The sequence below is a fragment of the Ricinus communis genome, chromosome 6, assembly GCF_019578655.1.
Source record: "Ricinus communis isolate WT05 ecotype wild-type chromosome 6, ASM1957865v1, whole genome shotgun sequence".
NCBI lineage: Eukaryota > Viridiplantae > Streptophyta > Magnoliopsida > Malpighiales > Euphorbiaceae > Ricinus > Ricinus communis.
The window spans coordinates 9726970-9754799 of record NC_063261.1 but is presented as its reverse complement, the minus strand read 5'-3'; positions in this window follow the sequence as shown (position 1 = coordinate 9754799).

Here is a 27830-nt window from a genome sequence, read left to right as displayed (position 1 = left end):
GGTTATAGATTTTATGACTCTACTTTTATTACTAGTGATGCTTGCTTTACTCCCCCAATTGATTATAGATAAGCACTTCTGGTGGCATATTAGTGAGAGATCATTCGCCTCAATGCCAATTCTAACTATGGCCCTAGGATTAGTAAGTGCAGTTCTATAGCTAGTCCTACTTTTTGATATTTGCATGGACTCGTTACATTTATCATTTATGGCTGTAAGGAAAGCACAGGTGTGGTCACTCGTTAGGATTTGTTTTATTTGCGTTATTTTGATAAAGGACTGGTACCACATTTAGGCTATGAGTTTGCGGTGCATATGGCTAGTATGTTTAGAAAGAGAAAAAGGGTGCCATTTGTGGTGGCTCTTACATCACTGATCTAGCCTAAAATTTTTGGGTTTTCAACTTAGCAAACTCTATTTTTGCCTAAGCCATCCTTTCGGGTTTTTAACTTAGCATTTTCTTTTCTGTTTACTTTCCTTTATTTTCTTTTTTCTCTTATTTTCTCTTTTTGTATATTTGGTTGCACGAGAAGCTCCAACTGGTGGTAGTTCCAAGAGACATTACCAAGTATGAGCCAAAGCATTTGCGGACTCGCATTACTATCAAGCAAGGAGCTAACTTCATTGGTGAGGACTGAGTTGACTGGATGAAGAGCCTACCAGACACCGTTATCTGATGGATTTGCCCCTATTGGAAAATCTGACATATCACTCTTTGAATATATATGGCATGTGTTCTTTTGCTAAGACTTTTAGAGTCTACTTTCTATACCCCATCTAGGCTCTGTCGTCAATAGCTTATTCTGAAATACCCACCTGACTTTGAAGGTTTCCTATGGAGGTATAATTTTTAGACAAGATTGAGAGGTTGTGGCTTGCTGCTTAAGTATGATGTCAACTGATAGAGACTTGAGTGCTATAAGGAAATGATCATGCTTCCATTAGATCTCATAGATTCTTATTTTTATTTTGTTTTCTCCTTCTAGTAGTGCTCACGCAATGAAGACTAATTTGCAAATTTAACAAAAAATTTAATCAAATTTTTTTCATTTAATAAGGGCATAAACGAGTATATTTTCTATTTCACATAATACTACTCTTATTTTTAACTAATCCATTTAGATTTTTTGTCGAATATTTTTTCTCATTTTTCCCTTAAATTTGGCTTGACTTGTAAAACCCGGGATTTTTTTTTAATAATAATAATATTAGTAATAATTAATAATGAGTTTTTATTTAGATTAATTTTATTTTACTTTTATTTGATTTAATTGGAATGATTTAAATAGAATTTTAATGCTAGACAAAATAAGGGAGCATTTTCTATATTTAATTAGTCAGATTTTTAAGAAATTAATTAAGTAAATTCTTTGAAAAATATATTATATTTTTTGTCATTTAATTTTTTCCCAATATGAATATATGAATTAATTTCTATATTTGAAAGTCATGAAAGGAATAGTAAATAATATTATAAAGAATTTATTGGGGAATGATAAGTTTTAATTAGCAAATGGTGTTGATTTTAATTGAAAAATGGTTAGCAAATTGATTAATTAAGTTAATTAAGTGTTAGGATTAAATTGATAATTAATTTCAAGTAAGGGTTAAAAATATAATTTTATTGATATGGGGTTTTAATGAAAATATGGATGGTTGGTATTTTTGTAATTAAGTGTGTCGAGAAGGGTATTTTAGTAATTTCATATTTAAAAGCAAGGGTAAATAAGTAATTCTATATTTTTAATAATTCTAATTTGGCCCAAATTAAATAGTTAGGGGTTTAATTGAAAAGCTAAAGAAAAGTTTAAGGGTTAATCAGAAATTTTAGAGGGTGGAATTGTTAGTAATTAAAGAAGTTGAGGGACTCAATGGTAAAGAAGAAAAGTGGAGGGACCAAATGTCAATAAGGAAAGAAAAGAAAAGAAAAGAGGATGGCGTTGGGGGAAGGGAGAGAGAGAGGACCTTCAGCTGCCATCCATGGCCGACCGTCTGGGGTGCGGCGAAGCAGATCGGAGGTGCAACAGAGGCCGACGAGCATGTTGGCATCAGCGGCGGCAGCTCTAGTAGACGGGTGACGGTTTTGGTGGCCAGAGTTGGAAGTTTGCGGTGGAGAGAGAAAATAGGGGCAGCCGGGATCTTGGGCATTTTTCAATGAGTTCCGGCGAGCTTTGGCTGATTGGAGGACATATCCAGACTCCCCTCAGCTCAAGCTTTCCAATGGCACCAATTTCGTGGCGATCGGACTCCGTTTGAAAATCGACGACTGAGATCGTCTATAAATTTCTCTGGATGATTAGGGGTTGGATCGAAAGATCGAAAGCTGGGATCGTCATCAGCACGTTGTCTCGAGTCCGTAGGCGCATTCAGATCATAGATCGGACTCCAATGGGTGGAGGCGAGTCGACCGAGTGATCAAGCGTCTCGGTAATTCTCTGGCCCGTTGATTTTAGAATTCATTGATAAAAAATTATGTGTTTAATTATTGTGTTGAATATTAGAAAAATTATGTAAGGCTTATTAGTTAAAATAATAATTTGTCGGACCGTTTGCAAGTTATCGTGATTTGTGTTGTGTGGCAGAGTCAGGAAAATAATGTAGTGTGGTGGCCCTACTCCTGTTAAATAAACTATTGGAAGCAGGTTCTGGACCCGTTATACGAAGGGTAGACGTCCGTGTTTAGGGGAGGTTCTGCCAAATTTTCGGTAGAATTTACCCGAGTCAAAATTTTTAGACAGTTAATCCTAGAAGTCTAGGCCTAGGGTTAACTGTCATATGTTATTGATTGAATTGTTTTCCATGATTAGATAATCCTTCAGTTCGGCTCGCTCCACCGGAGACATCAGAACAGAGTTAGGAGGTCGTCAGAACTGTGAGTTAAAGTCATATATCTATTTACATGTGTCATGCTAAGATTTTATGAAATAGTTCTGATTACATGATTTAATATTTTAATTATTTATTTAGTCACTATTTATATATGTTGCGTTTTCTGCATTATGATTTTATTGATTGCATGTTGACTCGGGATGGGACGGCAATAGAACATGCCATCTGATGGGTTGCATCAAGACCGCGTGCGCACCGATAGGAATTTGAGATAGAGGGTACATTTAAAAAGGTAAATTTAGGACTTGCCTTGTTCGAATATTGCTCTCTGGGCCGAGTAGAGTGAGTTTGCCAGAGTAAAGGTCCCTGGTCGAGCATTCCTCTCTGGCGCTGGCTTATTTGGAAACTTAAGTGACCAGACTGGACTTAAGGACCCTGGTCGAGCTTCGCTCTTCGGGCGCTAGTCTTATTGGAGTAAGAGAGCCGAAAGGCTAAGAATGTTAGTGATAATTAAGTGACTGGACTAGATTTAAGGACCCTGGTCGAGCTTTGCTCTCTCGGGGCCAGTTCTGTGGGAATGAGAGAGTTGAGACTGTTAGTATTAGGACTAGGGTTCTACTGAGGTACTCCGTCCCATAATATGAAATAAAAATTATTGTATTTTACAGAAGCATAGCACGACACGTATTTTATTTTAATTAAACAAATATCTTATTAAAGTATTTATATTCGTTTTGAGATATATGATTTTAACTCACTCTCGAGACTGACAGTCTCAATTTCACTATTTACAGGTGTGGTTAGTTTTCTGCAGTTCTTTTCTCTAGCAGCCCAACTCCTTCATCCTTGGGTTAGATGTAACTGAATTCATTGGTATGTTTACTTTTAAAATTCTAGATTCTCCGTAGTATAAATTTTAGACTTATCAATTTGTAATTTTATGTAAATTGAGGTCTTGCCTAATTATGCTGGTAGACCTAATTAAATATGTAGGATTTGATGGTTAAGGTTAATTGTGAATCAGTACTTTGGGAGTCTGAATTTCAATTTGATTGAGTTAGTGAATAGTAAGGCTTACTACGGGATTCTGGTGACCTTAAGCCTACCCATTCCCTAGTGCCGGTCACGAACCCACAAGTCGGGTCGTGACATGACTAGCTTGCAAAGGTTTTCTAATCAACAGGAAGCTTCTCTTCTCTTTTTTGTTTTCCATTTTTTTTTCTTTTTCTTATTTTCTTCCTACAAAGATAGTATCTATAAAACAATCCATATTGACTTGTAAACTTATTGCCCTCGAGATTTAAGCATCTTCGAGCATAATCTTTATTTTTTTTATATGGAAGTTTCTAACTCAATCTAGATTTTTTTTAAAGATAGTATCTGACATAGTCCAGATTGACTTGTGAACTTATTGCGCCCAAGATTTGACTCCTTTCAGCATCTTCGAGCTTAATCCCTTTTTTTTATATGGAAGTTTTCCAGCTCGATCTAAATTTCATTTTGGAGTCAAATGCAATAGGCCTTGCATTTTTCAGGGTTAGAGCACTTATATTTAATCTCTTCTAATCTTTGGGGATCCCTACTTCAAGGTTGTTATGTGATGAGAGATGAATTTGGCCTTCTTGCTTTGTCCCTAGTGTTCTGAATAATTTTGCTACCTTGAATTCAATTATATTATATCAAATATTATCTTCTTTTTCTCTCACGTCTTTTCCTCTTTTCAAGAGTTATATTATATGTAGTAGAAATGTACCTAGAATTATCATTTGTATCCAAATTAAATAAATAAATTTGAATGGAATTAATGTCAAACATACACATGTAGTAATCACTATCATGCAAAATACCATTAAGATAAACATCATAAAACAAGCAAAAATCAAAGTTATATCATTTATCGTAACAACATAATCATGTTTTTGTCTTAAAATAAATCAAGCCCTGAATCTTGTGAAGCTTCATCATCTTCAGATGGTAGCTTTTCAATCTCTATAGCTTCATAGTTTTCCATGCTCCAACTAGCTTTAGCATTTTCAATTTCTACTACTTGTAAGTTTTCATCGTACAAGCTCGCGAAGGTCTTGGAATTCATCATTTGCAACTTTTCCACCCAATATGGGATAACATTTTGGAATATCATCTGAACTTGATCTTTTCAGAAGGCTTGTTCTTCATTAAAATTGCTTTTTTCATCCATCTAGTCAAGAAATCAGAAAATGATTCATTAGGCTTTTGCTTTGTCGATTCCAAATCCCTTATAGAGACTTCCAGGTGAGCATTGTAGTCATATTGCTTCACAAAAGCATGATAAAGCCTTTTCCAATCATATTTCATGGGCCTTTCCACCCATGGTACCAGTTCACAATTAGCCCTTTTAATAAGAGTACAAATAGCTTGATGATTTGGGTCTTAGCCAAATGAGTAGTACTCATGACAGTAGAATATTGCTTCACGTGCACCTTTGGATCTCTAATTCTATTGAACTTCTATATTTCAGGCATACAAAATTGGGGAGGTAGCTTGTCTTCTCCAATCAACATCAATTCATCAAAATCAAAGGTTGAATTTTAACCTTGATCTTTCAGCATATTTTGCATCTTGTCAAGCCTTTTAGTCAGATTATGCAAAATCTTGGATTCCAAAACAGCTTTTGCAGTAAGAGCAGACTCTTTCTTAGCTTATTCTAACATGTAGTCATCTAAATTTTAGAGATGCTCACCATGTGCTTCCACATTATGAGTAGTTGTTACAGTAGTTGTAGGGCAGTAGTAGTCTTTTAGATAGCTTGTTTCCTAAAAATATCAGCCAAAGCTTGTTGTAGTTCCTCTTATATCATAATCCTTAGGGTTTCCATGATTGTAGTTTTGATAGCATCAATATCTTGTGCATGGGCCATCTTTGGAATTAGTGGACTTCTTGGGCTCCTGTCTAGTATTGCCTCAATTGATGGTGAAATAGGTCTTCTTGACACACTTCTAGTCTTATCAAAACTAAGGATGATAATCTAAAATGGCTTCAAAATAAAAAGTTAGTATGATGCATGAAATTCATGGTATGCATGATGCCCATGAAATGCATGAAGACAAAGAAAATGGTTAGCAAACACATAAATATTTAGAAGTTCCTACACAAAACGTCCAACTTTATTTTTTCTGCTCACGGTTCATGGTGAGTCTTTCTTTTCTACAATTTTTGGTCTAGGCTTACTATCAACAGGGGATAATAAGTACCGACGCGCATGCCAATTGCTCTCAAAGCAATTTAAATAGATAAGGTGATATTTTCCAATATAAGGGTAAAGCCTCTAGATCTTCAGTCCTAAAGCTTGATTCCACGTGTTTTGGGACATGGCCTTTCCATATATAGGCTTAAAACACTTATATAAGAAAATATCTCATATAGCAAGCAATAGGATTCTTAGGGTAGATTGCTATAGTCATTACCATGAGCTAAGTCATGGGTAAGGATAAAAGGCTCTCATAAGCAAAAAGCATCCTTCCTTTGCTCGCCTTCCCACTTAAAGGTCCATGCAACAAAAGAAACTTGCTCATTACTTATGAGTGATGGTTAGCCGATGTCGTAATTCCAAGGTTCAAGTGGAACCAAAGAACTACAAACCAATGCCATCGGGGCTATAGGGACCAAAGTACAAAATGTGTGAAAGTATAATGATGCAAGAATCACTCGTTAAATAATAAAAGACAAATATACAATAGAATCAGCTTCTCTTATACCCAGCGAAGTCGCCACTGTGGGCGACGGTTCCGGGCGTGCACCCAAGTGTCTTTTGCGACTACATCACTGTAAAGCTTTTCAACCTAATTGATGACATGCTAATTAGTCAGTAAGAATAGTGCAGAGATGGGAGTTGCCACTCGGGTAATCACCGCGACACTTTTACTAATGAAGTGGCATTTCTCATATTCCATAAGGAAGCTTATGCTAGAAATCTAAAGATGGATTCGGAAGCCAGCTTCCTTATTTGTGCATATTAGTCTTTAATTTTATTGTTTAACAAATCATTCCCTATAAACACTAGTTCATATGCAGACATACCAATTAACACATATAATTTACCTAGGTCTAGCCATTTTATTAAACCCAACCCATATTAAAGTTGTATATCTAGCTTACTAATTAATTATGCACATAACCCACTTAGCCTAGCCCAGTTACAAGTTATGCTTTAACTTCTAACCTTTAAGTCTAATGGACTACTTATTATGATAAGGCATGTTTTGTGTGAACCTAATTCTAATATAGCTCAATCCTTAACTAAAACATGGTAAAAGCCCACTAAATCTACTTTAATTTTAGAGTTTAAAATAAAGTCTATATATCCATTTTTAATTAGGCAGTCGTGTTACAATTATTTAACATACATTAAATCAAGAAATAAATAAAAATAAAGAGCAGAAAAATAAATCTAACTATTACAATCCAGCCTACAACTAAAATTGTAAATAAAAGCCATAAAACCTAGCTACAATACACAAGATCGACAGAAGTACATCAAAAAACTCACAAAACACAAAAAATAGGATAAGGGAGTGTAGAGTCACTCGGCTATAGACATAGATTCAATCAGTTTCTAGGACATCTAGACTGGTTCCTTTGACTTTATGTGTATTCCTCACGTCTTAGAGTCGATTTTAACATGCACAAAAGGTAGAAAATGATTAGAATATGAAAGAAATAAAATAAAAATAACAAATATCAATCGACTGAACCAAAAACCCTAAAAGCTAATACAAATCCTAAAACCTGAAAACATAGTGAATAGAAATTGCATATTAACCATATAATCCTGATAAACTAATTTGGTAACAAAATCATAATGAAAATAGAAATCTAATCATATAATTCTATGCATGTGGTTAATCAGATTCAAAACCCTAATGCTGGCAAATTATCATATTCAAAACCATAATGTTCTTATCATCATATTTCAAAACCGAATAAATTAGTAACATGTAGATTCATAGAAAATCCTAATCTAATCATATTAATCATAAAAATAAAAAAATGTAACCCTAATCATGTTTCTAAGAAAAAAGCATGAAAAATAAGAAAACCAGTTTAGAGTATGTTAATGATGATGGATGCATGTTGGGGAACCCTTAGGTTATCACATTAGTTGATGGTTCTACGAGTCTCACGAGATGATGGAGCAGTTGAATCGAAGATGGTTGGAAATCCAGTGTTAGATATGGTATTGGGAAAGCTTCTGTTGACTTCAAAAAAAGATTTCTAAAAATCAATTTTTTCTTTAGCGGCCTTCTTTCTTAGTGACCAAAACCCTTTTGCCTAGTAATGAATGCAAATTTTTTCTCTTTTCTCAACTCGATATTAGCTTCTTTTAATATTCTCTCCTCTTCTTTTTTTGTTAGCCCTAACCTTAGAATCTTTTTCTATTTATAGAGGTAGGGTTTCAAAGAAAACCCTAAAGAACATATAATCTTCAGATATTTTGAATAAATATCATTAAAAATCCATGATTATCATCAAATTCTTTCTAGAATCTCTATATGGACAAAAAAGCATCAAGAAAAGAATAACGTCGAAGGAGAAAACCCTAATGGGCACTGTGTAGAGCCGATTAGCTCTACACAGAGCCAATTGGCTCTATACATGGAAAGTTTGACAAAAAATTTTAATTAAGTCCCTGAACTTGTGAAATCCATCATTTTAACCCTTAAACTTTATTTTTCTTGACAATAAACTCTAAATTGATTGTAAAAAGATAATTTTAGTTGGATTAACCTCAACCCTAACCTCGGATTCACCCGTCGTTTGTCTCTCAAGATCCGAGAAGGCAGTAATTTTTATCATAGGATTTTTCATAATTCCCTTAATATTTAGATCTGGAAAATGGGTGTTGACATAGTCGTTTCTTATTTATTGCTGGTTTAGGTATTTTAGGGTTTGCATGTTCTGTTTAGGGTTTTCTTAGTTGATTTATGTTCTTTTATGTTTTCTATTCGATTTTACAAGCCTTAACTGATTTCACGTTTCCTATGCATGTGTGATTAGCTTCGCGGCATCGGATCGAGGGAAGAACTATCAAAAATCGCCTGCCAAAGCCCTAGAGTCGATCAGCTCTGCACTCCAAAATCCTAAATTTAGACTATTTATGAATTTTTGATGTATTTATTAAGTTATTTACGTCATGTACTTAGTTTTAGGCCTTTTTCTGCCCCCCTTTTAATTGTAGATGGATTGTAATAGCTAGATTTGTTTTGCTGCACCTTATTTTGCTCATTTTTCTTACTGTATGTGTCACGACCCCACCTGTGGGCCCGTGACCAGCACTAGGGAATGGGTAGGCGTAAGGCCACCGAATCCCGTAGTAAGCCTGACACTCACTAACTCAAACAAATCTCATCTCAAATTAATATTATTAAAGCCATAAATTATCTTAATAGTTACATTCTACATAAATACTTCGGTCTGCCAGAAAAATTAGGCGAGACCCGAAACTCATAAAATTTACAACTGATATATCTACTATTACTACTGCGGAGAATCTAAGATTTACCAATTTACATACCAAATCAAATACATCACCCGATGATGAAGGAGTCAGTTCTTGAATAAGAGTCAGCGGGAAGGCTAACGGTCACGAATCCGAAAAGCGATAAATAGAGGTATGGGTCTCGAGTGAGTTAAAATCAAATAATCTAGAGACTATTGCTTTCTTCACAGAAAATATTAATCATTCGAATCAATATATCAACCATGCATGTAAATACAACTCATATTATAATCATACCATAATAAATAAATAAATGAATAAATAAAAATATATTTTTACTTTTATGGGACGAGTGGCTCAGTAGAACCCTAACCTCAAATTCTAGTAGTCATTTTGGCTCTCTTAATCCAATGAGACTGGCGCCCAGAGAGCAATGCTCGACCAGGGACCTTACCTCCAGTCTGGTCACTTAAGTATCCAAGTATGCCGGCGCCCAGAGAGCAAGTGCTCGACCAGGGACCTTAGCTCCGGCATCTTATTCCAATAGGACTGGCGCCTAGAGAGTGAAGCTCGACTAGGGTCCTTAATTCCAGTCCGGTCACTTAATATTCAAATAAGCCGGCGCCTAGAGAGCGAAGCTCGACTAGGGTCCTTTACTCCGGCATCTCACTCAAATCAGCCCAGAGAGCCATGCTCGACCAGGGCAAAACTCATAATAATCTTATTACCGCAATTTACTCAAATCAGCCCAGAGAGCCATGCTCGACCAGGGCGAACCCATAAAAATCTTATTACCCGTCCATGATCATTCGGTCGCTGCGGTCGATGTAACCCATCAGGCGGCATGTTCTACAAGCCACATTTCCCTAATCGCAATCACCACATTTAATAAATATTATTGTCTAAAGAAGTCATTCAACCATATCAAAATAACGATTAACAATTTAGAGTAAGACATCATGCAACTCATGTGGAAAACTGATAATATTTGGTATTATTATGACATTACTATAATAATACTTATATTATCTTCAATAATTAATAATCCAGTGAAATTATTTACGTTGCGATACTTATAACCATATTAAGCATAAACTTCCAAAATAGCATATTAAATTCAAACTTAGCAATAGTGCAACGATTAAGTGACTTTAACTCACAGAATTGGGCGACCTCCTAGCTTTGCTCCGGTGCCTCGGTTGGAGCGAGCAGAACAAACGGACAATCTAGTCACGGAAAACAATTTATCAAAACGCTGAAACAATCGATCATTAATCCTAGGTCTAGACTCCTAGGATTGACTGTCTAAGAATCTCGACTCGGGAGAATTCTACCGAAAATCTGGCAGAACCTCCCCTACAATATGGACATTACCCCCCCCGTAAAAACGGGTCGAGGACCTCCCAGAAAAACACTTTAAATATCCAACAATTCAAACAACGGGAGTCGGGTCCTAAAACTTCACTATTTTCCCGACTCCACCACACAATACAAAACACGAGGCAGGCAAACTGACAGACAATTATTTTTGACTCACAAATATTAAATACTCAACATAAAACAATAAGCACAAATTTAAAATCAAAGGATTTCCAAGATCAGCAGCCAGAGAAAATTACCGAGACGCTCGATCGCTCAGTCGACTCGCCTCTGGCCGCCGGAGTCCAATCGACGATCCGAACACACCATCGGACTCACAACGACGCGCTGATGACGATCCCCGCTTCTGATTTTCCGATCTAACACCCGATCATCTGGAGAGATTTACGGACGATCTCGATCGCCGATTTACAAACGAAGTCCGATCTCCACAAAACCGGTGCCATTGCAAAGCTTGAGCTGAAGAGATCGGGATATATCCTCTGATCGTCCATAGCTCCGCTGGAGCTCGCCGGAAAAACCTAAAAACCTCGGCTGCCTCCATTTTCTCTCTCCACCGTGAATCTCTATTTCCTGCCACCATTGTCGACACCGCCGCCGCCAAAACAAAGCTAAGGCCGAGAGGAGTCGATCGACACCAAGATCAGCGGCCATCGACGCCGGAAGTGCCCGCACGGCGGCAAGGAAGCGTCGGCCATCTTCCTCCTCGCGCGAGCTATTGCCGCTCCCTTCACTGGCCGGCCACCAGCGCCCGGACGGACGGCCCCGCAGCCTTCCTCCGCGCTCTCTCTCTCCCCGACATCTCTCTCTCTTTTTCTTCTTCTTCCCCGATTCCATTCCTTCTTTCTTTCTTTCAATATCGACATTAAGCCCCCAAACTTTTTTCTTATCACAATTTGGTTCCTCAACTTTCTTAATTACTTACAATTTCATGCATCAAAATTCCAATTTAACCCCTAAACTTTCCTTTAGCCTTTCAATTAAGCTCCTAAATATTTAATTTGGGTCAAATTAGAATTATTGAAAATATATAATTACATAAATACCCCTGACCGACATATTTATTTATAAAAATACCAAACTCACAAATTTCCATTAGAACCCCATAAAAATAAAATTATACTTTTAATCCTTATTCCAAAATAAATTTCCAATTTAGTCCTAACACACAATTAAATTAAATAACCAATTTACTAATTATTTTCCAACTTAAAATTAAATGCCACTAGCCAATTAAAATACCAATTTCTCCAAAATTCTTTTATAAAAACATCTTTTACAATTTCTACCAAAATTTTCCAATATATATAATTTTATTTATACATATACATATGCATTGGGGAAAAATTAGAATAACCAAAAATATAATCTACCCTTCAAATAATTTACTTAATTAATTCTTAAAATTTCAAACTAATTGAGTATAGAAAAATAACTCATTCAATTGACTAATATTAAATTTCCATTAAAACATTTCAAATTAAACCAAATAAAAATAAAGCTATAATTAACTTAAATAAAAACTCATTATTAAATATATAAAAATTTCGGGTATTACAGTATGATTAAATAAGTGTAACATGATTGATTAACTAAAATGGGTCACATAGACTTAGGCCTTAAAACTATACTTGACATGAAAATTGGGCCATATTAGCTTAATTAAGATGGCAATTGGCTTGAACCTAATATCCATATAAATATAGAAAGCTTCACCATGCTTAGTTAGGTTAAAATTGGGCCATATGAGACTTAGAGTCATTGAATTGGGCCTCTCCAAAAAAAGTAGTTAATTAGGCTTAAAAAGCTTGGTCATTAAAGAATAACTAGTAATTGGACTAGACTAGGTAGGCCTTGTACATAATTGACTAATAAATTAGGTTAATAACTTTAAGTATTGGGCTGGGCTTAAATAAAAGGGCTAGACTTAGGAGCACCTCACACACTATAAGTGCTTGGTATGTAGAAATATTATGTTGCATTTATATGGAATAGCCGGCTAAATACTAAAATCAAAGGCAGATATATATAAATAAGAAAGTTGGCTTCTAGATCCATCTTTGGATTTGTGACGTAAGCTTCCTTATGAAATCGAGAAATGTTATTCATTAGAAAAAGCGTCACAATTACCCGGGTGGTAACTCTCATCTCCGTGCTAGTTTTTATTACTAGTTAAGCATGTTACCGATTAGGTGGAAAAGCCTTACAGTGTCGTAGTCACTAAAGACACTTGGGTGCGTGTCCAAAACCGCCACCCACAAAACCCACCAAAGAAAAGACCTCAAACAACTTCGGATATCCCTCCTCGCCATGACGAACGCATGATGGTGTCATCTACTTCAAACCACCCTTCATCTTTGTGGCAACACCCTTTTTCACGATAACTTTATCCTCTTCTGACATTCTTATAGAAACAATATAAGGAGAGGTGTGTTGTTCTAATTTCTTTACCCATTCACCCTTCTTATAATATTGATTATCATGATTTAGGCTTGTTTGCATTTGGTGATAGTATTAGGACTATGCTTGAGGTATCTAAGTGGGATGGGTTTTATAGTATTGATCAACTAGTTTTTTTTGAACTATTTAAGAATTTGTGTCTACTTTTTTGCTTGCTAAAAGGTTAGTAGATTTTGATAAGCTTAAGTTTGTACAATTTTAGTTTGGGGGTAAGTAATTCTCTATTTATTTAAATGAGTTTGTTGTTGGTTTTGGATTTTATAACTCTACTTTCATTGCTAGTGATGCTTGCTCTACTACTCCTATTGATTTTGGCGAGAAATCATTCGCCCCAATGCCAATTTCAACTATGGCCCTAGGATTAGTAAGAGCACTACTACAACTAGTCCTACTCTCTAATATTTGCATGTACTCGTTACATTTAGCATTTGTGGATATAAGGAAAGTACAAATGTGGTCACTCGCTAGGATTTATTTTATTTGCGTTGTTTTGATAAGGGACTTGTACCACATTTAGGCTATGAGTTTGAAGTACATATGGCTAGTATGTCTATAAAGAGAAAAAGGGTGCCATTTGTGGTGGCCCTTACATCATTAATCTAGCCCAAAATTTTGTTGTTTTCAATACCATTACCGACATGACCAAAGTGTGTGGTATGCTACCCTTTAACTTGAATATTGTGAAGAAGATATGATTGTTTTACATAAGAGTAGGGTAGTACATTTTAGGCGACCTACTGATGGTGCTTCTATTGATGATATCCCTTAAGATTCTCAACCTAGTGCACCTTCTTTTTCCTCGTCGGCACCCCATGTTGATGCCATTCTGCAATACCATTCTAAACTTCTCATTGGCTTTGTGATAGTGTTTTTAACTTTTTCCAGAACTAGGGTCTTCCAATGGCCCATCGCCCAATGTTTCCTTCCTCTTCTGACACTGCTAGTACCTGATGAGCTTCACAAAAATGACTAATGATGAGGCTGATGATGAAGACAAGATTGTTTGTGATGATGAATGTAATACCTGTAATTTTCAAATTTTAAATTTTATTATTTTTCTGGGGCAATTTGATAAATTAATATTTTCCGTGATTAATTTAGCATCTAAGAATTATTTTAATAACCGAATAATATGAGTATTATTTAATTTAATATTACCCAATAATTTGATTTTGGTGAATTTTAAATATAGTTTTATGATTTTAAGTGAGTGAGTGAAGTTTTATTTAAACTAGCTTTATTAAAAATACTTGTTTTCTATTTAACTTGGATTTAATCTACAATACCTATTAATAATTTACTTATTTTCTATAATTATCATTATTATTATGAGTCTAAACTAGTGTTAATTTATTGGAATAGAAATTAAGAGTGTATGTAAATGTACGTAAAATAATAAAATATAATTATGGGTGCTACTGTAACAATGCTTTTAAGGGGAGGCTTGGGACATTTGTTTCCATTTTTTAGTAAATTGCATTTAGGCCCCTACCTATACCTACCTCCTCCTTCTCCTTCCTCCCCGCTGCACCATTTCTTCCTCCCTATTCCCACCATTTCCGTCGTCCCTCACCACCATCAGCCGCAGAAACTTCTTCCTCCCCATTCCCTTTCACCGGCGCCACCCTCCTTCCTCTTCTTCTTCATCATTCGACATCAAGCTTGAGGAAGGAGTTGGTCCTCCTTGCTACCGCTGCTCGTGCAGCCTCATACCAATGTCTTTTTGGCAATTTAATGCCGAGAACAGCTTCCCCACCCATTTAAACCCTAAAGCAACGTCCCTCACCTTCTTTTCCCCACCGGTAGTAATATCTACGCCTCGCCGGAGTAGAATTCTTTCCTTCATGATCTGTCATTTTCCATCAAGGGTTACACTGTAATTTTATGTATTTTAGACTCAGCACATCTCAAGCTTCGCGTAGGCGCTTCCAGATTCTAATTCTAACACCATTGTCTGTATCGGCTTTCGGACTCTGGTGTTTTCTAGACGCGTAGAATTTTAGATTCTTGGCTCAATAAAATATATTTAGACCTTAAAAATTATATAATGATTTTAGAAGATATTAACTCCATTAATTATTAATTATAAATAAATAATTAAACTTAATTTAATTAATTGATAGTTTAATTATAATATTATGAATTAAATAGTGCGCTTGATTATTATTCGGTTTTGTGAAAATTGCGGCTAAGAATAATTAAATTAGATTCCAACAAATTATTTGCGAGTTGGTAGTAGAATAAATATTAATGTTGGATTGTTATTTATTACTTGTGGTCTGAGTCGTATTGTGAAGTTGAAAAAAATAATATAGCTTTGGTGACCCAACTCCTGTTAAATATTTGATGAATATTAGAAGTGTTTTTAGCAGGTTCTGGACCTGTTATATGAGAGGTAAATGTCCAATATTAGCGGAGGTTCTACCGAATTTTCGGTAGAATTTTCAAGTCGAGATTTTTAGGCAGTCTAACTATAAGAATCTAGGTCTAGGATTAATTATGAAATATTTTATTAATTTAATTATTTTTGTTAATAGATAATCCGATGGTTCAGCCAGCTCCACCTGAGGCGTAGGAGCAACTATAGAAATTCAATAGAATTGTGAGTTAAAGTCATATAATCTCCTACACGTGTCATATCGAGATTTAAATGTAAATTTTATTTAGTATTAGTATTATTACATTTCATTTTCATTATTTTCAATATTACTTTTACTATTATTATTTTCTTGTCATTACATTATTATTATTCTTATTATTATTATTATAAATATTATTATAAATATTGCATTATTAATTTATGTCTGTTATAACTAACGTTATTTAATTTTAGTATTTAATGTTAGATCGAATAATATTATAAATGTTTGTGTATCATGTTATTTAATATTGTCGATGCTAAATTTGAAACGTGGCTCGGGATGAGAGAGCAGTAGAATATGCCACCTAATGGGTTGCATCAAGACCGTATGCGCACTGGTAGAGACAGTTTAATAAGAAAATATTATGTGATGTGTCCTGGTCGAATACAGCTCTCTATGCTTATAGAATTTTGATTTGTCGGAGGAAAGGTCCTTGTTCGAGCATTGCTCTCTAGGCACCGGCTGTGTTGGTATTTAAGTGACCAAACTCGATTTAAGGACTCTAGTCGAGCTTTGCTCTCTGGATGCCTGTCTTATTGGAATAAGAGAGCTGAAGGGCTAATAAAATTTGGGGTTTAGAGTTTTGTTGAAGTACTCATCTCGTATATATTAAAATTGTATTTTTCTAAATTATTGATATTACAAGCGTTTTATTTTGTGTGATATTCTATATTATTTAAATAATTATTTTATATGAATGGTTGCTTTTGATTCAAGCTATATAAATTTAGCTCATTCTTGAGACTCACAGTCTAAATTTATTAATTTTTCAAGTGTTAGCTAGCTCTTCTGCAATTCCTCTCATTTTGGCAGCCCAACTCTTTTCTTCCTCGGGCTTAACATAATTATTTTTCTTGTATTCCTAACTATTTAAATTTCTAGATACTCCGCAGTATTTACATTCAGACTTATTATCTCTACTCGCCATGATGAACAACCTAATGATATATTAATTTATTTATTGCTAATGAACTAGTATGAATTCTATTGTAATTGTGTGAGTGAGTATTAGTAGATGAAATATTGGTAAATTGGATAAATTATATTTTAATTGAGTTATTGATTAATCAGACTTACTACAGGATTCAATAGCCTTACACCTACCCATTCTCTAATGTCGGTCATGGGCCCATAGATTGGATCGTGACAATGAAGACAATGCATCTCTTGATGACTTATAAGTTTTATGTCTATTTTTGGATATTTATCTTTATTTTGGATATTTTTTATGTTATTTTTATGCGTTTCTTAGCACTTAGAGTCATGTTCATGTTTATGTCTAAAATAATTAATAATTTATTTTTTTTTTGTGTTATGTTTGCTATATTTTTCTGTTAATTATCTTATGTTTGAAAGCCGATGCACATTTTGTTCCAATGCCGCTAATTTAGGGCAGCACTTCTATTCACCTTTTTATATTCTTATTTTTGCTTTATGTTTCTTTTCATTATGTTTCTTTTTCTTATTTTAGTCATTGAGGATAACGTTTAGGATAGTGTGAGGGAGGAACATATATTTGCATATTGCATGTTATTTTAATTTTGCATAATGTTTAATTTTCATTAACTTTCAACTCATTTTTTACATTTGTTGAAATACTTGTCCTTAGAATTTTTGTTTTGATTTTTTGTGCAAAATTGAAGCTCAATTATGATCAAAGGACAATGATGTATAAATGTGCATTGTTTATTCAATTATCGAACTGCTAAATGGTTTATTAATTAAGATAGTTGGGCATGGCCTTTATGTATGAACAATTTAGTTCTTATGACCTAAGCATAAACTTGGAGATTGGATTTGAGCTTTATTTTAGGAGAAAATACATCTTGCTTCTAATTCTCTAAAAAACAAAGAAGAAAGCATTCCTTTTTGAAGAATAAGAGCAATTCTTGGAGTAGATTTTTATTCTCTAAATATACTCTAATGCTCTAATCAGAGTAAGAATATGCAAAGGACCCACTCAACGATATCCACACTTAGTAGTGCAAGAATGGTAGGGGATTATTAAAAGTGGGAAAATCTTATTTGAGACATAAAAAGGATAACATGGTGCGTAAAATGCACTCATTAAAGCAATAAAAGAAAATGTGTTATGAAATAGTGTAAAATTCATTCACAACCAGTTTTTAAAAGAATTATAAACTTTAATGCTTTTCTTTTAGAGTTTTGTTTAGTGGATTTTAAAGAGTTAAGAGCTTGTGTTGTGATTAGTAAATTACACATATATGATGTACTTTTATCTAATTATCATCTTTAGTAAATATTTTTTAGTTTCGGTGTTGTCAACTTGTATTACTTAGGTATTGTAACTTTTTGGTTATAGTTGAGCTAGTTTTAAAATTTTAAATTTGATGTTTGCTTGGGTACAAGCAAAACTCTAATGAGGAAATTTGTAATCTAATTTTACACGTGTTTCTAAGTTGAATTTAATGAATTTTGAATAAATAATTATTATTAATTGGGAAGAATTCAGGGTTAATTAGGTGTTTATTAAAGTTGTACCTTTATTATAATATCCTATTTATTTTTGGTTTATTTAGGAGTTTGTGTTTGATATTAATAAGTTTTTTCTCTTTTTGTAGGAAATATTAAAAAGGAAGCCTAAATGGTTAAGGAAAGCTGTGTAATGACCACTTATTGGCATGCTTGTGCCTATGTTGCATGCTGGAAGAAGAATCAAGAAGCATGGCTTGACACACAATCATGCTAAAAGCTGTGTGGACCTTGAGTCCCTGAAGAGTATGGCGCATGGGTGTCATACATTCGTGGTTGAAATCGTGATCGCTTCTGTTCAAATTGAAGAAATTATGAAACCTCGGTATAGGATCACACATGGTCGTATGCAAATCCGTGCCATAAGGAATATGACCTGACAAGACCGTGCTGAAAGCCGTGTCGAGCAGGAGAGAGTTTCCTTTTTAAAGGACACTCAGAAATTTAGGTCAAAATAGGTTTTCTTTTGAGTTTAGGATATAAAAGGAGGGGTAAAAAGCTATTTTTAATTAATTCTTGTCATTTAAAATTCTTGAAAACACAATCAAGGAGATCAAAGAGGATATTGTGCTAAAATTCAAGAGTTTGAATTCATTATTTCTTATTCTTTTGATTCATTTAATTATGTTTTTATATATTATCACAATTATGCGCTGCTAAACTCTTTTTAGAGTTTGGATTTGCATAGTTAGTTTACTACTTGTTTAGATCATTTTTTTCCTTATAATGAATTAATTTTCTGCCAATTTTATGAGTGACTTTTAATTATTCTTATATTTGATTCTTGGCATGATTAAATACATATTTTTGGATAAATTAAAGACAACCAAAGTTACATGATTTATCAGCTCATAGACTTGTAAAACTTATGAACCTTAATTATGAAATTAGACGAATCCTTCAAGGAGTAATAAGTTGCTAAGAAATTTAATGAACTCTAGTTAATTGATATGACCATGAAAATAGGCTATAATTAACTTTGGTATTCTTAGATGAACTCGAAAGAAACTCTAGGTAATTTGAGTGATTTACCCTTGACTGAATTAATAAATTGAATTGTGAAAAGATCTTCTAATCCAAGTAATAGTTAATGAAGCAAATCTGAGCTCTAATTTTTAAGTATTATATTTTTAAAAGGAATTATTTTAGCTTTAAGTTCTCTTTTATTGTTAGTTGATTATTTATTTTATTACAATTATTCAATTTTGTTAGATTGTGAAATATAATTGGGGCTAGTACTTGGTATTCACTTTTTATTTAGAACGATACTCATATTCACTTTTAACTATTTCTTGTGAACCGTGCACTTGCGGTATTTACCTAATAATATTTATAAAAAGAATATCAAATTTTGGAGCAACCATTATACCCATGAAACTACAGTAATAATTTATAAAACTATTGTAATAGATAATTTTGTCAATAATTTAATAATAATTCCCATGGCACTTTTAAGTGTTACTATAAAAATACTTGTAATAATATTTGATAAATGTCAATGATATAAGATTTTATAATGTGACTGTAAATGAATACCAAACTTTTATGAAATATTACTTTAGTAGGTAGCAACACCCATATTTGAGCAACATTTCAGAAAAAAATTGTATAGATTTTTAGTGACACTGTGGGCAGCTGTTTCAGGGACACACCCAAGTATCTTTAGCAACTATGATGCTAAAGACTTTGCAACCTAATAGGAACACACTAAAAAATTACAAAGACTAGCACAGAGATATGAAGTCGCCACCCGGTTAATTCTCTTGAACACTATTACTAATTGAGTGGCTTTTCTCGATTCCATAAGAAATCTTTACCACATCCGGAGATAGATTCAGAAACCAACTTCCTTATTTATGTATCTTTGTTTTAAATTTTATTATTTAACGAGTTACTCCCTATAAACATGACAACTATATTCTTTACAATAAATCATTACAACATTTCAGGTCCACCTAAGTCTAGCCCATTCTATTGAACCCAATCACGTTTAAATGGTTAACCTAGTTAGCTATTAGCTATTTAATTATGTACAAAGGCCAATCTTATTCTAGCTCAATTATAAGTTATGTATTTAATTACCAGCTTTGAACCTAATTGGATTACTTTTTATATCAAGGCCCATTTGGATGATCTTATTCTAATATGATCCATTAATTAATTAGAACATGGCAAAAGCCCATTAAGTCTATATGAATTTTAGTTTAAACCCCATTTTCCATTATTAACCTAATGGACTACAATTTTCATGCTATGTCCAATTTTAACATCTAATGTCTATATGTCCAGTTTTACTTAGACAATAAAATTGCAAATATTTGACATATATCCCAAATAAAGTAAAAGTAAAGTATAGAAAATTAAATCTAGCTATTACAACCCTTCTACAACTAAAGAAATTAAAGAAAAACAACTAATATTGAGTTACAAAGTATAGAAATTGTCAAAAAAAGGAAGAAATATGAAATTAGGGAAAATTTAGGTGAATAGCTGATTGGTGACATCATTAAGTCGATCGGCTCTACACTCTTATGAAGTCGATTTTGCATAGTTTTTCAATCCTCCAACACCCAGAATCCAAATGGCATGCACAAAAGACATAAAATATGATTAATACTCGAAAAATATGAAATAAAATATGTAAAAATGAATTAAACATGCAGAATACATAAATATAATGAAAACATGAAAAAGAGATGAACTAACAGAAGACAAAGACTTCACATGGTAGATTCTAAATTTAGACATATAACCCTAGAAAATAGATGCAATCACATAATTATATAACATAATCCCATATTTCACCCTAATCATTCAAATCATCATATATCAAAATCCAAAATAAAGCATTTTACTATATTCAAATTCCATCATAGATCATGTTATTAGATTTCACAATCTAGCATATATAATCGTGAGAAGCATGTTTATCCATAAAAAAAAACTAAATCTAATCATATAGAGAATATAAAGCATTTAAAATCATCCTAATCATATTTCTAAAACCATAAAATTAAATAAATAGTAAAGAAAAGAGAAGAAGATGAAGAAAATATTGATGATGTTAGATTTAAAGAACCCTCAAGTTGTCACCGTATTGTGCTGATCTTCAAGCCTCTGGAGGTGATGAGGTGGTGGAACGGACGATTGGATGAGAATCTAGTGCTGGTTAATTAAATTATTTTTTTGTTTAGTGAAGGGAAAGTTTTTGTCATTCTCAAAAAAGTTTTCTAATTTGGAGCTCCTTCTTTAGTGAATATTTTTCCTTAATTACCTAAACTCTCTACTATGTAGTTGTCGTAGTCTGGTAATTAGTAAGTGTACCTAATCCTAGATCTAGGACATCATGTTCTATTTATAGTAGTAGGGTTTGTAGGAAATCCTAGAGAGGCGGATATATTTAAATTTAAAAAGAATTGGTTGTTTCACTTATCGAATGATTAAACCTTTTTAATTTAAGTTAAATCTAATAAAATCAAATCTTTTAGATTTCAAATAATTATCTATAAAAAAAATCTTTTTTAAATCCCAATAATTATCTTCTCGAAGCTTCCTTTTACCAATTTTGGCGTTTTAAGTAAAAAAATACGCACGAAACGACATTAGATTTTTGAAAATAAGCCAATCGGGATTATATAGAGCCAATCTGCTCTGGTTACAGCCGATTCGGTTGTACGCGGAGCCAATTGGCTCAAGGGGCAAAAGTTCTAAAAAAATGTTTATGATTTAGTTCCTAAACTTGTAAAAATTGTTGGTTCACCCCTCAAACTTATTTTTTCTATCAATTAGATCCAAATTGATTTTAGAAAGAACAATCTTGGTTCAATTGCTCAAAATCCTAGCTAGGGTTCACTCGTCTTCAACCTCCCGAGACTCAAGAAAGGCAGTAACTTTCATCATCAGCTTTTTTATGATTCCCTAGATATCTAAATCTAGAAAATGAGTGCTGACAGCTGCCTCCGGTTTGTTGAAATTTATAAGCACGCATGTGGTTAATTCAATTGAGATTAATCATAATATCAAGAAAATGGCAAAAGAATATGATTTTTTGAGTTCTAGAAGCCACACTTGAATTGAGGGCGCAGAGCCGAAAATTAATATTCTATGCCTTTTTTATGAAAATTCTGAAAAATGGTTAGTATACTTACATGTTTTATCCCTCGATATGTGTGTATTGCATTTTTATACTTGTTTTTACACTTTTCAAGTGATGATATGTCGATTCGGTTCATTGAAAACTTCTATGTTGTGCGTGAGTGGTTTGATGAGCTACCAAGTTTTATCCAAGCTCGGATTGGCGACACTGAATTTTGCCAGTTTGTTGCTACACTATCATCCGTTGCTGGGAGGACTGATCACAACTTAATTTATGCGGTGCTCGAGAGGTGGATGGACACCACCCACACCTTCCATACCCTGGTTGGAGAGCTAACACTATCTCCACTTTCCTTCGCTGCCATCACTGGGATTGACTTCAAAATGTGCTTTTGTACCTTTTGATGATGCCATACACGACCAGCGGTCCGATGTCCTGAACCAGTTCATTATTGATCTGCTGGGATTCTTGCTTATCGCAAGAACACGCGATGCCTAGCCTATTAGAATATCCCCCCTCCACTACAGGGGATTCATGCCTTATACCACTTGGGAGTTAGATCAAATGGCCTAAGCATTCCTAGTTTATCTTTTTAGTACTATATTGTTCAGCGATTTAAGGAATTTGTTGAACCTTCATTTTCTAGCTCCATTGAGCAATTTGGACTAGGTTTCCTCCTTTAATTAAGGTATGTTGCACTCGCCTACTTATAACAATGGATGGACAACATTGTCCGCGTGAGTAAGAGGTTTTGCGGCTTTTGGCAAGCCGTGCATGTATGTCTTGATTATCACTTTGATTCTTTGCTTTTATTCATAGTTGTATACGATATGTTGACTTATCTTAATTGGTGGTATGGGCTTTGTAGATTGGTCTTCTAGTAGGCTCTTAGTCTATTAGCACATCTCGAGCCTTCCCCTCGCTTGAGCCACTAGGGTTCGAGCAGGAGCGTCCTATTTGAGTGGGTGCAAGTCCACGTGCACTACATGTGGATCAATTCCTTATCCTAGGACTAATAAGAAAAATATTTATTAGTTAAAATTTCAATTAAAAAGTTTGATTACTTACCTTCGTATTTTACAAATTCGCGGCGACTAGCTTAAGGAGCATCGTCACTTCGACCCTTATATGCAATCTACCGCAGATCTCGAGCAGAGGAGGGTTCTCCTGGTTCGCGCCGCCTATAGGGCGCGGTATTTGGGTACAGGATCTATGACTGGGAGAGAGGACCCGGCAAGCATCAAGTGCCTTTATCTCTTCCACTATCTATGTTCTAGATGGCCAACATTGCTGATGAGGAGTTAGCAATGAGCCTAGAGGGATATGACGATCTCGAGGACCTCACCATCCAATCTTGAAGGAAGAATTACACCTCTTTCATATCTCAGCCGTTAGGGCATGTGTCCTTAGATTGCGAGACCATTGTCCGGGTACTTTCTTACCTTGACTACTTTATCAAATTTTCTTACTATATAATTGTCATTTAATCCTCGTTCCTTTATCTTAGTTTTCACGCCCTGCACCTTGAGCTTCCGAGTCAGAGGGGCGTTTTGCTTGTTGTCTTAGGCCGACTAGCATCACGGGTTTGTCAACAATCGCTGCCTCTGAGGCACTACCTATGGTGACATCAGATGTGATCTCAAGGAGTATCAGATTCCTTCCTAACCCCACAGTGTCTTACTAGAGTCCTTCTAGCACCGTCGATCACCAGCTGGCTTTAGAGTAGAGTCTTCCTCTAGAGTTTACTCCAGCCGATTGTACACATGTGAATTGCTTCTTTGAATATTTTATACATGCTTTGTTTTTCCTGAAACATTAGTAACATATATACATGTAATTATACAGGTTCAGAGATATCAGTTTAAGCACGTACATCAGCTTGTTGCGGCCTCGAGGAGATAGTTCTTCGTTCTTAGCGAAGACTGGCGAGTAAGAACAAAATGTATGAAATGCAAGATGTATGCATTTATGTTATGAAATGCAAAAACTAATCCTTTTGGGTTTCCTTCTATTGCAGAAGGATCATGAAGGCTTGTAAGGGCAGGTAGATGACTATCAACGCCAGACAAGGCACACTAGTGTCAGATCGATACCTTGACACTTCAGTTGTCCACTCTTCAGACCTAGGGCAAGGATGCTAACTCTAATAAGGGGATGGAGGACTCGGGAGATAGCTCTGATGACTTTTGACTTTAGTTGCCCTTTCTCTATTTTTACTTTTGCTGCTTTGTATTATATGACTCTTCCTAATATATAAAACTTCACATTTTGATCTTTAAGTCTATGCTTGGTACTTAGTTTATCATTGAATATCATGCATATAGGTTTTATAAAGGACTAGGGCTCGAGAATGCTCAAAAATCCAAGAAAATCATAAAAATTTAGCTGATGACATCACACAATCGATCGGCTATACGCACAGCCGATCGGCTATGTGTTAAGCCGATCGGTTCTGCAGTTGCAGAATCCGCTTTGAATACCAAATTTTTAGTCTTTAAATGCACACACACCCCTTAATACTTCCTCATACATGTCTTATACCCTTAGATTAAAAAAACCATATGACTGCCAAAGCTCTCAAAACCCTTCCTAAAACCCTTATTGGTGATAGGTGGATCAAGCTTGGAAAATTTCACATTTCTTCCTTCAAAGCCATGCAGCACATCAAGCTTGATTATGGCTTTCTTCACTCAATTATTAACTTTTGGTGTCCAAAGGATCATGTTTTTTCCTTCAACAGGCAAGAGCTATGCCCCATGATTAAAGAATTTTCTGCCATTCTTGGAGGCCTCATGGATTCTACTCATCTGATTGCTTTACTAAGGCTAGATGACCCTTTTCCTAGCAAATTAGTCGGGTTATTCAACATGGCCCCTACTAAGGTACTTTTCCATTCTGTTAGTGAGTACCTTACCCTTACTGCATCGATCTCATGCTGTAAGAAGAAGGAGAGAGGTACACCTACTTGGGTTAGGATGTTGAGCTTTTGCCTTTATGCCCAATTCTTGTTGATTTCTCCTCAAGAAGGGAAAGATATCAGAATTGTTGGCATTATTGATCAAGTGGAGCACGGAGCTGACCCAATCTCAATTATCTTGGTTGAAACCATCATTAGGTTAGACATGTAAAAGAATCCATCAATCGTTTGGCGATAGCCTCATTCTCTAGTAAGTGTGCAACCAAATGTCTTCTCTTTATATTCTTTTTAGCCTTAATTTTTGCCTGAGCCGCCCTTTCGAGATTTTAACCTACCAGGCTATTATCTTTAATCTGGTTAAGCCACCTTTTTGGTTTTTAACTTAGCAGACTATATTTTTGCCTAAGCTGCCCTTTTGAGCTTTCAACTTAACTTTTATTTTATTTCTTTTTTCCTTTTCTTTCTCTTTTTATAGACTTGGTTGCGCGAGAAGCTTCAAATATTGACCATCCCAAGAGACATTGATAAGTATGAGCCGAAGCACGTGCAGATCCGCTCTATTGCTACCCATAAGGTCATGAAGATTGGATTTCTTGGATAAAGGGAATTCCAGACATACTCATATGCTGGAATTGCCCTTCATGGAGAATCAAGCATATCATACTCTTGATTTATGGCGACTGTGTACCCTTATTCGGCTTACGAGCATCCACTTTCTATGCACCTACGAGACTCTATCGCCAATACAGGCAAAAGCAATTGATCTTCGAATTCCCCCTTGAATTCAAAGGTTTCCCACTAAAACAAGACTTCTTGCACAAGATTGAGACTTTGGCCCCGCCGTACTATAGAGTGCAATCTTGATTCCAAAGGCAACATGACCATAGATGACAACTTCAAAGCTTGGCTCTAGCTTTAGATTACCACTTCACCTAGATTCGCAAGGTTCAAGAGGGTTTGAGAGCTAATTGTTGAATCTAGGAATGCATATGCAAAGAGACGAAGAAGATAAAATATGCTTCCTTTTTCTAGATCTCATTTATTTGCTTAGAACTTTAGCTTAGCCTTTTCTTCCAGTCTGTGCACAAAGTAATAAAAAGATATAAATATAAATATAAATATAAATATAAATATATATATATATATATATATATATATATATATGTTTCTAATAAAAGATATAAACAATTTATTCATTTAATAAAGGCCCAAATGGGTATTTTTTTTATTTCTCGGGATACAACTTATATTATCAGCTAGTCCATTTGGATTTTCCAGCTGAATATTTTCTCTCTTTATGTCTTAATCTTTTCCTAACCAGCCTTTTCAAGTTGTCTGATTAGCATGCCATTTATTCTAATTTATTTATTTTATTTTATTATTTTTAATACATAGTATTTTTTTGAGACGATCCAAGTTGATAGGCTCAGAGAATTCATTCCCTTCTAGGTCTGAAATCTTAGCAACACCTTTAGATAGGATCCTCTTAACCAAATACGGGTCTTCCTAATTAGGCTTGAACTTCCCTCTTGGATTGAACACCGTAGGTCTTGTTTCCTTCAACGCCAAGTCACCAACTCTGATTTTTCTTAGTTTTACTTTCTTATTAAATGCCCTAGCTATCCGCTTATGATACAATTGCATGTGGTATAAGACTTTCATACTTATTTCATTGATCAGAGCTAACTGTTGATATCTCTGCTCGGCCCATTGATATTCTGGTATTTTAGCTTCCTACACAACTCTCAAAGATTTAAGTTCTTACTCAATTGGTAAGACCGCTTGAGTCCCATAAACCATAGAGTATGGAGTCTGTCTTATTGACGTTCGCTCAGTCGTTCGATATCCCTAAAGTACAAAGGGTAATCGACATGACCAATCCTTGTAATTTCATACCATCTTCCAAAGTATTTTCTTTAAGTTCTTGTTGGCTACTTCTACTGCTCCATTTGCTTGAGGTCTATACGGAGAAGACCTATGGTGCTCGATTTTGTATTTTGCTAGCAAGTCTGTTGTTTTACCTATAAACTGCATGCCATTATTCATTATAACATGATATGAGGCCCCATACGTACAGATCAGGTTCCTCTTTATAAATCTAGCCATCTGCCTTATCCCATAGCAGTGAATGACTCGACCTTAACCCATTTAGAGAAGTAGTCGATCACTACAACTATGTATCCGTGACCATTCTAAGGAGGTCTTATCTCTCTGATAATATCAATTTCCTAAGCCACAAAAGGCCACAAAGATGTCAGATTATGAAGTTCAGTTGGAGGTAGATGACTCGAGTCACTATAGAGCTGACACTCACAATATTTCCTTACCAAGGCTATACAATCTATCTCCATTGTTAACCAATAATAATATTGATGGATAATCTTTCTAGTTAACACTATGTCATTCATGTGAGGCTTGCATACCCCTTTTTGTATTTCTTCTATTATCACATGTGCTTCCCCTTTAGTCATACACCGAAACTAGATCCCTGAAGTTATCCTTCTGTATAATACTTCCCCATGGCTGATGTAGTTCCTA